Genomic DNA, 10,132 nt, shown 5'->3' with positions numbered 1-10,132 from the left:
TAAATAAATTGAAAAAAAAAAGAAAAAAGAAAAAGAACATTAGGAACTTAAAAAAAAAAAAAAAAAAAAAGAAAGCCCAGGGAGAAAAGCAGGTAGTAAAACCAAGTAGCAGGAAGGGCAGCCTCAGGAAGAAAATGAACACTGTTTTCTTCTGCTTTGTTCTCTTTTTTGTTTTCTTGTTGTTGGTATTTTTTTTTTTTTTGGTCTTTCCCAGAAATCACTTCATATATATACATTTATCTGTTCACTTCAGTGAAAGTTGGGAGGAAAAGGTGCCAGAACTTTTGAATGGTTGTCTTCAGCTGAGTGCTTATTTTCTTCCTTCAGTTTCTCTGGGGTTTCCCACTATTCTTCAATAAACATGTGTTGATTTATGGCAGGGTAAAAAAAAAAAAAAAAATTACTTGCCCCAAGAAATGACTTGACTTTAGAGGTGTTTGCCCTTAGAAATGACTTGATTTTTTTTTTTTTTTTAAAAGGATTTATTTATTTGACCGGGGGAAAAAGATCACAGGTAGGCAGGGAGGCAGTCAGAGAGAGAGGAGGAAGCAGGCTCCCTGCTGAGCAGAGAGCCCGATGCGGGTTCTCGATCCTAGGACCCTGAGATCACGACCTGAGCTGAAGGCAGAGGCTTAACTCACTGAGCAACCCAGGCGCCCCTGACTCGATCTTCTTATTTGGCCTGAAAAACTCTTTATTTTTGGAATCTGCTTACTTTATTTTTGCATACCTTTGTGTTGTTTGCAAAGTTTTACTGGGACATATACCTTTTAGTTGGTATATTCAAGCTCGCTTTATTTCTGAATTTGATTCTTTTCTTTCCCTATCTTATTTTTTTTCTGGATACTTCCTTCATGACCACCAGCTGTTTTCTATTCTATTATGTTCTTTAAGTCTCTAATCTGTATCATTTCACTGACCTACCTTTCTTAATTTTCTTCTCTTGGCTCTTACTGTGTTTTGGTAGTATTAATTGTCCTCTTTACCTTCCTATTGTACCTTTCATTTAGGATTATTTTCTTACTATTTTTTCTATTTTTTCCCTGAGTTCTACAAGCTGCCAACTCATGCTTTTTTTTTTTAATTGTACACCTATAGAATTTTTGAACAAATGTTTTCTCTACTTTGGGAATGAGCATGTGTGTGGGTATTTGTAGGTGTGTTTAATTTTTATTTTCCTTTCATTGTGATAAGAACATTTAACACGAGATCCACCCTCTTATTAGATTTTAAAATGTACAATATAATATTGTTAACTATAGGCATCGCATTACATAGCGTTCTTTAGAATTTATTTATCTTGCATTACTGAACCATTATACTCATTGTTTTAAAGAGGAAGTTGTTTAATTTTTGTGCAGCTAATTTTGCTATAATTTCATCTACTATTATAATTTTCTTAGTCATATTTTCCTGGTGAGTATTGTCATTTAGGTTACTTGCATTCTTTCTTCCTTTTTATGTAGTAGATATTGTATTTTAAAGAGGGTGATGCTTTTCTGAAAATACTCAATATTTTTTAAATATTTAACTTTTTATTTTAGAGAGAGAGTGAGAGGGAACATGAGCTGGGGGAGAGACAAAGGGAGAGGGAGAGGCAGACTCTCTGCTGAGCAGGAAGCTCAATGTGGGACCCCATTCCAGGACCCCAGGACAATGACCTGATCTGAAGGCAGATGCTTCACCCACTGAGCCACACAGGCATCCCTGAAAATACTGTTTTTAAATGAGGTAAGTTTTTCATAGAGTATCTTTTTACATGAGGCTCATGTAGGGGAAGGGCCATATCCTAAACCCAGGAGAGTAGGGATTTCCCAGGTTCTGTGAGACTAGACTGTGTGTACAGTGAATTCTTCTAGCCTTTACTGGTTCCAGGCAGACCAATACCAACCTCTAGGGTGGCCCCCAACTCAGGAACTCCTCCGAAGTGCTCATATTGCAGGCTTCTTAGTGATGACAAAAGGACATAATGATGTCCCTTCATCTGTTTGTGTCTATTGTTATATATAGTTTTTAGGAGGGCAATTACTTTGACCCTCAGGATATGCCGTGTACTTTTGAAATTGTGATTTACTGTCTGCATGAAATTCAAAACCACAGGCATTTCTCCTAAACTTTTTTCCCTGAGTTAGGCGACTCTCATGCATATGAGGCCTGATGATTGTTATTATTATTACCATTTTACAGGAAAGGTAACAGAAACTAAAATAAAATGAAATGACTCGTTAAAAGTCACTTAACTGGTTAAGTGGTTGAATTGGAAGGTAAGCCTAAGTCTGTGACAGGAGGGGAGCTCTGTCCCCTCCCTCTACAATATAACTTCACGCTACTTTTAGCATTTCATCCCATGTCCTCATTTGTTCTCTATTTGAGGCTGGTGTGAATCTCTCATGCTCATGAAATAATAAATTCCCTGAATTCAAAGAACTTGCTTTCTATTTCTAGATTCCTACGAGCACCATATATTTGGTAAATTCTTGCTTTGCTCATGTCACAGACTTAAAAGGGGAAGGGCCTCTGATTGCTAAAGCCACTGAACCTTGGAGAACAATTGTGGTAAGACTCTTATCACTTACTCTTCTTTATTTTCAGGGCATCCTGATTCTTTTGAAAACAGCCTGTGTTACATGCTCTTATTTCAGGTTTCTATCATTGTACCCTCTATTTTCTATCATTTGGGAAGTTGGTTGTCTTTAGCGGATTTTACATTTATGTTTTCTCGGGCTAAGGTACTCAATAGGGTGTAATGGCATCTCTTTTAAATTCCAGTTATGCCATTTTGGAGGCGGTCAAACACCAACAAAGCAAGGGGTGTGGTTATCTAGTGAGCTGAATTCTTGGGGCTGGATTGATATTATTACAAGGATATGTTGCTCCCTGGTGTGTGCACAACAAGGCTGAGAGAAAGAAGGTTAATCCTTTCCTGGAAGTGGGTTGTTTTTTTTTTCTTCCATCAAGAAGAGAAATGAGTATTACAGAGGGGAGAGCAACGTGTTAGAAGAGTGTATTTTTTGTTCCAAGACATTAAAAATGACCTACAAGACATACACGCTTCTGGATTTGATTCCAGATTCACATTTGTACCTTCTCATCCTTGGCCTTGGGCCTTGCAGAAAGACTTATGATTCCAAAAGAGAGCAATTTCCTCTGATTCATTTAGGGTTATGGTTAAATTTATTGGGGGAAGTTTATGTTTTATTTAACAGGGAGCAGTTTGATTTCCTTGGTCTAGGCAAATTCTCAAGGGAACACAAAATCTTAGAAGTCAAAATCAGAATCAGTAGCCTATAAAATTCTTGGAAAATGTTTTTTACATACACCTTCAATCCTTTTAATACATTAATTACTTTTCTTCAAGCTTTGTTCACATCTAGACCAATGTAAGAATGTGGATAGACGCTGACATACATTTCATAGTTCTTTCTGTTTGCTTTATATTCTACCACAAATATTTTTATGATGAATTGTTTCTTCATAATTTTAATTTTTAGTAGCTCATAAAAATTCAGTGAGTTATAGTGCCATAATTTTCTTCATCATCTTTCTATGATCAGATTTTAAGGGCATTTTGCTTACAGTTAATGCCACAATAAATAACTCCACACCTTCCTTCCTTCTTGCCTGCCTGCTTTCCATTCTTCCCTCCTTCCTTCCTTCTTTCTTTTTTGTTAAAATATTTCTTTAAGATGAATTATTTACAGTGAGATTTCTGAACCAAGGAGCATGGATATTTCCAATGGTCTTGATACCCTTGTCAACTTACTTAGAGAAGAAATTTCTAAATATTCAGACTTTCAGAGTATCCTCTATTTTCTATCCTCTATCTTGTAATGGAGCTGTTATTCTTACATTCTTAGTAATCACCATTACTAGGAATATCCACAAAGAGGCCCATCGGTCAGTTTTACTGCTACCACTGTAGTCTAACCACTGTGTGTTAATTGCTTCCCTGAATTATGCCAACAGCTGCCTAGATTTTGCCCCATTGCTTTCACTCTTATCTTTCCAAAAATCTTCTCTTTATACATCTATTAAGGCACTGTGGTATAATAAATACATATTTAGTCTTTGTCCTCTCTTCCTTGCACACACAGCTCCTAAAACCCTTGACATCTCTGAATGATAAGAGTACCCTTTGTATGTCAGTGAGATGACTGGTTGCTGGGGGTTCCTAGAAAGCTTCAAGGGGCTGGTCACCAGAAAGACCAAGGTTTGATTAGAGAGTTGAAACTTCCATTCCCATCCCCAGCCTCTGAGGATAAATCAATAGTCAATGATTAATATCATGGTTATGCAATGAAACCTTCATAAAAATCACTAAACAAAGGGGTTCAAAAATCTTGGGGTTTGTAAAAACATCAATGTGTTGGGAGGATGATGTGTCCAGAGAGATCATGGAGCCTCCCTGTCCCTTGCCTCATACCTTGACGTATCATTTCTATCTGGCTGTTTCCAAGTTGTCCTTTATAATAAATTGGTAATAGTAAGTAAATAAATAATGGTTAGGAATATGTTTTCTGAGTCCTCACGTGAGTGGGGCTTCTGATTTTATAGGCAAGTTAAACAGAGGTGTGGGTAACTGGGGACCTGATATGTGCAACTGGTGTCTGACATGAGGGTGGTCTTATGGGACCAAGCCTTTTAAACTTTGGGATCTTTCCTCTTAGACTGGAGTGGCAGTCTGAATTGTCACATCTTTGTATGGCTCCAGAAAGTTAGCGTCAGAATTGAATTGAATCATAAAACACCCAGTTGGTGTCAAAATTGATTGGTGTCAAGAGGAAAAAAAACCTTCAAAGACAAATCTGATAACTTTCAGCTACTTGAAACTTCCGCACTGCGTTTAGAATGAAACTGGAAGTCCTTTGTGTGCAAAGGATACATAATAATCTGTAGGGGCACCTGTGTCCCAATGTTTATAGTAGCAATGTCTGCAATAGCCAAACTATGGAAAGAGACCAGATGTCCATCGACAGAAGAATGGAAAACAATATGTTGTATATTTATATATAGTGGAATACTATTCAGCCATTAAAAAAGGAAATCTCACCATTTGCAACAACATGGATGGAACTAGAGGGTATAATGCTAAGCAAAATAAGTCAGAGAAAGACAATTATCATATGATTTCACTCATATGTGGAAATTAAGGAACAAAACAGGATCATAGTAGAAAGGAGGAAAAATAAAATAAAATCAGAGAAGGAGACAGACCATAAAAGACTCTTAAGTCTAGGAAAAAATTGAGAGTTGCTGGGGGGTGGATGGGTGGGAGGAATGGAGTAACTGGGTGATGGGCATTGAGGAGGGCACATGATGTAATGAGTAGTGACTATTATATGTAACTGATGAATAAGGTGGCTAATTCTACAATGCTCTATAATTTCATAGTCTTATATCTCATTTGGGTGTGCTGGGTTCTGAAATTCTGAGTGAAATATCTAAAATCAAAAAGAAGTATAGGCATTGGAGGTAAACCAAAATACCACTTTTTGAGTAGTGCCCTCTTGTTTCTTTGTTTTTTTTTTTTTTCCTTTGAGAAAGTATGTTTTTAGCTTTATTATGGGCATAACATTCAGTTAGACAGTAAGAAAGTTACATAAAAGTGTTATAAATAGCTTTTGCTTTTTAGGAACATGTAACTCAATTGTGAAGACAACAGAATATACATATTTGTGTTTTCTTCCCCCAGACATACACACAGACACATATAATGATGAGCTAAAATAATAACAAGAGTAGTAATAAAAATAACCAATAATTTTTTAATGTTTGGTATATTAGGTACTTTACTAAATGTTTTATATTAATAAAACTTATTTAATATTCATGATAACCATATGTGGTTGGTATTACATTCCTCATCTTTAAGAAGATAAAATTCAGGGCGCCTGGGTGGCTCAGTGGGTTAAGCTGCTGCCTTCGGCTCAGGTCATGATCTCAGGGTCATGGGATCGAGTCCCGCATTGGGCTCTCTGCTCAGCGGGGAGCCTGCTTCCTCCTCTCTCTCTCTGCCTGCCTCTCTGCCTACTTGTGATCTCTCTCTGTCAAATAAATAAATAAAATCTTTAAAAAAAAAAAGAAGATAAAATTCAGATTCCTAATAGTAACTCATTCAAGAATATTGTAGTCAGGAAATCCTGTGTTTAAGATCATCATGCTATTAAGTAACACTTTGGGTATAAAGTGTTGGATATATTTTGAAGGATTTTCACATTTTTAAAAGACAAAAGAGACAAGAAAAGGTGATTAAACTGAGAACATAGTGTGAACAAAGTTTGCCCATTGGAAATGTGAAATGAAATTCTTAGGTTAAAGTCCCTGGAATAGAAACTTTCAGATGTTACTAGCTCTGTGATTAGGGATCTCCTCACAGCTGGAGTGACTAAATACCTAAACTGTAGAATTGGTCCTGCTCAGATGAAGGAATCACATTGTTAGTTTCTTATTTACTTTTTGCTGCAAATTGTGCTCGTATTTCACTTCCTAGTGATAAATCATACTCATCAGCCTCTAATTTATAGAGGATGACTTTCCCTTAATCTTTTCTTTCCTCCCACTTATTCTACATTAATTGCTAACCTAATGTGTACCAGATCACTTGCTAGACACCATGAAGAAACTCTTAAGGTACACTTGGAAAATTATATAGCCTTGACCAAAACAGACACATTTGTATTGACTTGAGACACGTTACTGCTTGTTAGTGATATGACTGCTAGCTTCACAGGAGCGATAAAAATTAAAAATCCTATCACCACAAGTATGGCTGATTGTTATCCTCATTATGTTAACATGGCAATTCCAGGGACCACAGCTTTTTCAAAGGGAGACTTATACCAGCAGCATATTGTGATCGCCTCATGACAAGGCAAATCTTAAGTTGATCTGGATGATGCCCTTTTATGTTTTAGTGAAATTTTACCCACTTGAGACGGCTTCACCTATTTCATTGCTTGTTTCTGGTTTGCCTATTTGTGTCATAGAGTAAATATTATTGTCCATTAAGGTAGATATTACCATTCACATGTCATAGATGAGGAAACTGAGGTTTGAGAGAAGATAGCTGAATGGATAAGACCACTCAGCTAACAAGCTACTGTATAACATAGAACATATGTAATGTGGGAATGAAGTTATCAGAAGCTTTTAGATATGTATTGAAAAGCTGACTGTGTTCATTGGTAGACTAACACAGTATTAAATGGCAAAATCACACAGAATTAGTTAAGGCTCTAGATAGACAGGTGATCGGTAGGAGACAAAGGATTCCATGGGTCCACATTCAGATTACTGGTACACAGACTCCTCATGTGTAATACACAGGGATTCCTATGCAGCCTCTGAACAGTTCAGCAAGATGATTTTGGTTGGCATAATGAAGAATTCCATCTATAACATGAATGCTAGTTCTGGTGCCAAAACTCACCAACAATATATACAATTATCATACAGGAGTTTCAGAATAACATGATTGAGTAAATAAGTCCACTGAGTCTTATGGACCTCATCGTGGACATGCAGAATGTCATTTTCACATCTCCTGTCAGAAAAACAGAGGAAATCTAGCACCACACTCACTAAATATCTCAGTCCTGATGTACTTTGATATCTTTTTCTAGAAAAAAAAAAATCCTATTGAGCTTACTCTAGCAAAAGGTCACCAGTATAAGATTTACATGCCAGAGTGCTCATTCTCATTCTGAAAAGAAATATGTATACACTTCAGCTTCTATACTAAGCCAGGCTTGAGCACCATAATGTTCTAACTGGTCAGGGCAATTATGTAGCCCATAAAGTTCCCCATGGTCATTCTGGCTTCTCATTTTATTCTGTGATATCAAATGGGTCATGGCAACTGAGGGAAGGAGGGGATTGAATTCTCCACAGCAATATATGGACCCCCATCAAATTATTAGGAATTGAGAAGATTTTCTAGAAGTTTTAAAGGTGTGGTAGTAAACTTGTTCAGAGATACTTTGTAGAGGAGTAAAAAGCAAAGGATCCAGTGGAAGCAAAATCAATTCATGTGTACACTGGCAAGAATTACATAAATTTCAGTGTTTGGAATTGTCAGACTGAATGAAATTGGTTAAAATTAATTGGAATATTTTGATGAAATTTCTTGGTGTTTGATTTGTGTGCTTTAGAACTGATGGAGTTTGGAATAAAATTGAATCTCAAAGGGATGTGTTAATAGGTGCAGAACCACATGAGGCTGATGGAAATAGATTGCCAAAAATCACTTCAGAAACACATTGGCAGCTTTCCTGTGGCATACTTTGATAGCCTCATAGAAACACACATTGTCCAACAAATAGTAAAAGGGGGGAATGCATGAGTTCAATGTTACTGGATATCAATTTGCATATTCATGGTGCAATTCTCATGTCAGGACTCTTGTTTTCTTGAGAAGAATGTAAAAGAGGTGACCAAGGCACATCTGTGAGCCAGAGACATGGGTCCTGTGAAGAGGCTAAATTAGTCTTTTTTTTTTCCAGTTTTTCTTCATATATTTATTTCTAATATAATCCTAATACTTCTTTTTTTAAATTTTTTTTTCAGTGATCCAAAATTCATTCTTTATGCACCACACCCATGCTCTATGCAATATGTGTCCTCCTTAATACTCACCACTGGGCTCACCCCCCCCACCCCCCCACACCCTCTCCAAAGTTAATCTTTTTATATTACTCTTAATCCTACAGAAGGAAAATACAAGCACATCAATAGCCATGGAGACATTAATCAAATCTTGTGTTGAACATGGCTAAAAATCCACTGATTTCCTCCACAAATACTTACTGAAACTTTCTAGAAGCAGGTACTATTTTAATGATAGGGCACATATGAACAAAATCTGGCAAGTCCTTTAGTTCCAACCCAGTGGTAGAAGTCAAACGTTAATCATATAGACACATAAGTGAATTGAAAATCAGGAGAGAAACATTTGAATGGGGGACATTATAGTCATGGTGTTAATCTTGTTAATAGGTCAGGGAAGACTTCTTTGAAAAGAAGATGCTGCAGCTGAGATTTGAAAGGTAAGCAGAAGATACCAGATGGGCAAGGAGGGAAGAGCATTTCTAAGGAAAGGAAGCATCATGTACAAAGGCCATATGTCTATACAGAAATAGCATGGAGAGAATGAGGAACAAAATGAAGTCCATATGTCTCGAGAGAGGGAGAGAGACAGAGAGAAAGAGAGAGAAAGTAAGTGTGGGCATGTATAATATGAAGTAGATACTATATGGTGGCACAGGCATGGGCATGGGATATGAAGGGGCTAGACAGGCAAACAGGGACCAGACCATCAATGACCTTAAGAATTTGGTCCTTATCATGAGAACAATGGGAAAGCACTGAGATATGTTAAGTGGTTAGGTGCCTTGATACCTGTCTTCTTCTCAATCTCTCCCTCTCTCTCTTTCATTTAAAGGCTGCTTCTTGTGTTTGGCTTTCCTAGGATTTAGCTGGGCTAACCCTTGTGGATACTTGAGGGTCATAGTAACTGAAGAGAGAGCTTTGGTGCCCATTTGATCTTATACAGCTGTGACTTTTGAAGAAGAGCCACTGTCAGGGTTGGAAGCTTGGTGTAAAGGAAACCTCTGGTACACATACACACTGTGCTCTTGGAGAAGCTACATTTCACTGCCATGAGCCACTGGATATTGTCAGCAAATATTACCAGAGGTCACCCGGCTGCTACAAATTTGGTGAGCTTATCATCGTGAATCTCCATATTTCTCACTGGTTAGTGGGTGGAAATGATATTCTGCATGTCCAATAGGGACTCAAACAGCTTCTTACATTTCTATGTCACTCTGAAACTTGAGAACTTTACCTTCTGTGGTTGTTCACTCTGCCATTTAGCCAGAAATCACTCAAATCTCTTCTCTAGGACCTAGATAAAATTCCCTATAAGCCACCAGTGCCAATATGTACCATTATCTTGGGCTGCATAACAATTGCTGGGCATCCACATGTGCAGTTACAGTTCCTACAATGCGGACCAGCTTCTCACCTAAGATTTAGAAGACAGAGGACAGACTTGAACTTGTATCCTTTTTTCATTACCTCTCATGACATTGAGTGACCTGCAAAAGAAGCTAAGGAGCCCTTCCTTAGACAG

This window comes from Neovison vison, chromosome 4, assembly GCF_020171115.1.
Source record: "Neovison vison isolate M4711 chromosome 4, ASM_NN_V1, whole genome shotgun sequence".
NCBI classification, from domain to species: domain Eukaryota; kingdom Metazoa; phylum Chordata; class Mammalia; order Carnivora; family Mustelidae; genus Neogale; species Neogale vison.
The sequence above is the reverse complement of the archived record's forward strand: the minus strand, read 5'-3'. Positions refer to the sequence as shown.